Here is a 3864-nt window from a genome sequence, read left to right as displayed (position 1 = left end):
GAGGAACAGCTGGTAAAGGAAGTGAGCGACGAGGACGCCAGAGGCACAGTGATGGGATCCAGTCGTACGCCCATCTCTTCATGATAAGGAAAGGATTTTGTGTGTCACTGCTAGAATTATAATGAAATACATTTCTTAAGTAACCCTCTGTCACCAAGATATAAGAGATTGATGCAAACTGCAGGAATGATGAAGCGTTCACGACAGGGTAATCACCGACGGAACACGAACTTGGATAATATAAGGCTTGTCCTCTTCAAGGGTACCACATAAATACACGCTTTAAGTAATTTAGGAAAGCCACGAAGAAAGAGAAGTTAAATCTGGATGACAAGTGGCAGGAATGTGCTCCATTCCTCTCAAATGTGCAGCACTTACATCATTGTGCCACCTAATTTTATTCCAGTGCATGCGAAAATTGAAACTTGTGACACACAGTGTGGGAACCTAAAACTATGTGAACGACGGCGACAGCATCTGCGTGGAATCATTGCTGTTATCCATCTAACAGCTGCAGTCAGAAGTGATGAACTAGCAGACCATTGAAACAAAGTAACTTCACTGATTCGCCATGAAGCTATAAAAAACCATTTATATAGTTAATCATGATTTTTTTCCTGTGGTTAACTTGCTGTCGTACTCTACCAGACTGTTCCACAGTGAGAACTTGTGAATGCCAAGTACTTCACTTGGCCACCCACGAAAGCATGGTGTATTTCACGATAAAAATCTTGTTTTTAATATCGTACAAACCATCCCCTTTCCCTCCTCTCCAGCTGCCAGTAACGTTGTTCGACTAAATATAGTTGTACGATGAAATGTTTAATTTTATTCTGTATTTGATTATGCAATAGCGTGTGTAAATGAAAACATTTACTTTAAGACAGACAACTAGCTGAAACATATCTTTATCACTCATCCTCTACATCTGCTTAATTCCTTGGAACGTCAAGTAACCTTACAACAACATCAACATTTGTTCATTCCAGTTGAATCTAGGAAAATTATCCAAACAAACTAGAAAAGAGGAAAATGTGGTTCTTCTGAATTAGATCAGAAATAAAAAACAGAGAAACTAAACCTCACATAGTACGATATATGAACGCTAGATAAAACTTGGATAGTGCGATTTTTTTTGTAGTACTAAATAATAACGCAGCATTCAGCTGCTGATTATTCAGAGTCTTATGCTAATCTGGCATCAGATTGACATATTCACTTCCTGTGGTAGTGTACATTACCTCATCAAAAGTATTCGGACGTCTATTAGCGGTCATTAATACGACGTGCGTCCACCTTTCGCCGTTATGATCACTTGACATCCGCAAGCCATACTTTCAATAAGGTTTCTGAATGTCAGTATAGGAATGGAAACCCAATATTCCTAAAGAGCCGAAAGCAGAGACGGTAGTGACGTTAGAACCAGGGGTCTTGTAGCGAAGTCGACGTTGTAAATCAAGCCAAAGATGTCCCACTGAGTTCTAGTCGGGATTCTGGCCAGGTTAGTTCGCTTCAGAAATGTTATTTTTCATACAAAAATTTTTCACATATGTTGCTTTATGACAGGGTGCGCTTTTATGCTGATAAAAATTATCGTCTCTGAACTGTTTCTCCACTGATGTAAAATGTCTTACACATGACTGCGAATCAGCAACTGTGTGAATCTGAGGAGGTTGAAAAAATCAGCCTACCAGGTACTAAACAAAGGTTTATTAACACTTGACCTAGGTTTCGATATTTCTAAAAATACCTTCTTACGAAGGAGTGGGCCTTATTATTTCACATGATGGTACATTAGATTAGCTGAAGCCGAGCGGCTCTTCTCATATACAGAATTGACAGAAACAAGAATTATCCCAAGCCATGGCTTTATATAGGAGCCATGGCTTGGGATAATTCTTGTTTTAGTCAAAAGATTTGCTGCAAATGGTGAGCTCTGCTTTCATCTCGCAAGCAAGATGGCAGCCTTTACGGCTTCTGACAGCCGCTCGAAATCAGAGAGATTCTCTTCAGATCCAAAGCCACACACATCATTGGTACCGACATGAGCCCCCACCTGCAGTTGACTGCGCCCTGTGCTGTTCATGGCATCCGGGAGGACCCGTTTCACGTTCTCCACCCGGTCTGCACATAGAGTGCACACTGACTTTCTTTCCCTCCTTGGTAGCCATGTCCCTAAGGACCCCCGCAACGCGCCCAGCATTGGAGCTACCAGTTACCAATAATCACTCACTCTACCCAGATCTTTGAGGCTAAGAGGTTCCCTCTGAAACAGGACAAGCGACTGCATTTGGCTGAGGGACACTATCAACCACAGTCAGCACCTGGAGCCTATCGGACTAAGAATGCCTTGTCCCCTCAGGAAGTATTTTGGAGCATGCCACATCCCAAGGCGACCTCCCACTCGACCAATGGGGGATAGGTTAATGTAAGTGCAAGCAGTAACTGTACTGGCCACTGGTGCAGACCGATCGGTGGAGCAGTGGGTCGTGCTGGACATCCGTTGGGTCTGCACGACTGGTCCTCGATAGTGATGCTCATTTGCTGCAGCCTTAAGCTGTGTAGCCGAAGCCAACACAGCCTGGAGCAGAGAGCGAAGTGTCAGCAATTCAGTTCGCATCCGCATACAGTAATCACAGTCCCTACTCATACTAAAGAAGGCGGAAAACTACAATTCACAAACAAACGACTATCGACTCGCGTTACGAAACGCTACTGTAGACACAAGAACTGTACCTAGTAAATTTCATTAACACGTCGAGATTCAAAAACTAAAGTACCGAAGCACACAGGTGAGTCTAAACAATTTGCTCTTGGTTAGAAACATGTAAAATGTCACCAAATCTATAATTCGCTCCTGGTTATGAACTCGTAAAATGTCACTAAGCTAGTCACTTTCCTATTGCTGCTTGTGTCTCGGTTGGCTACTGTTGCTGCCTGACTTCGCACAACAAACTGAATCGTGTAGAGAGCAGTAAATAATATGGACCACATTTCTCATGCTTTGCCAACGGCCTTGCCGCAGTGGTAACACCGGTTCCCTTCAGATCACCGAAGTTAAACGCTGTCGGGCTGAGCTAGCACTTGGATGGGTGACCATCCGGTCTGCCGAACGCTGTTGGCCAGTGGGGTGCACTCAGCCCTTGTGAGGCAAACTGAGAGGCTACTTGGTTGAGGAGTAGCGGCTCCGATCTCGGAAACTGACATACGGCCGGGAGAGCGGTGTGCTGACCACATGTCCCTCCATATCCGCATCCAGTGACGCCTGTAGGCTGCGGATGACATGGAGGCCGGTCGGTACCGTTGGGCCTCCATGGCCTGTTCGGGAGGAGTTTAGTTTAGTTTATTTTTCGTGCTTCCACATCTACTACAAATTACCGCTGCTTGTGTTGAGGATCTAAGACGAAGCGTCCTACTAGTTACGCAAAGGGGCTCTCACAAACGCCCAAAACGTCTTAGAATAAAGGATAGCAGTCAAGGCCCAATTCCTGAATAGGAATTTGAGAACATGACAGAACTCGGGAACAACAGTATATCGGGCCAAAGAGTCCACGATCCTCTCCGGTGCGTTTGCGGACGCTTAGCCTTTCATCATAAAAGCCCCACTAATAGCGTAATACACAACGAGGTGACAAAAGTGATGGGGTACAGATATGCGCATATACAGATGACCGTAGTGTCACGTACACAAGGTATAAAAGGACAATGTGTCGCCGAAGCGGTCATTTGTACTCAGTTGATTCATCTGAAAAGGTTTCCAATGTGATTATGGCCGTACGACGGGAATGAACAGTCTTTGAACGCGGAATGATATTTGTACCTAAAAGGATGGGAGATTCCATTTCGGAATCGTTACGGAATTCA

General features: G+C 44.4%; 1 pseudogene; it reads left to right on the top strand.

The window, feature by feature from the left end:
• The first annotated feature begins 3006 nt into the window (after positions 1-3006).
• Positions 3007-3124, top strand: LOC124555118 (annotated as a pseudogene).
• The last annotated feature ends 740 nt before the right edge of the window (positions 3125-3864 follow it).

This window comes from Schistocerca americana, chromosome 1 (genome assembly GCF_021461395.2).
Source record: "Schistocerca americana isolate TAMUIC-IGC-003095 chromosome 1, iqSchAmer2.1, whole genome shotgun sequence".
In the NCBI taxonomy this organism is placed as follows: domain Eukaryota; kingdom Metazoa; phylum Arthropoda; class Insecta; order Orthoptera; family Acrididae; genus Schistocerca; species Schistocerca americana.
The sequence above is the reverse complement of the archived record's forward strand: the minus strand, read 5'-3'. Positions and strand labels throughout refer to the sequence as shown.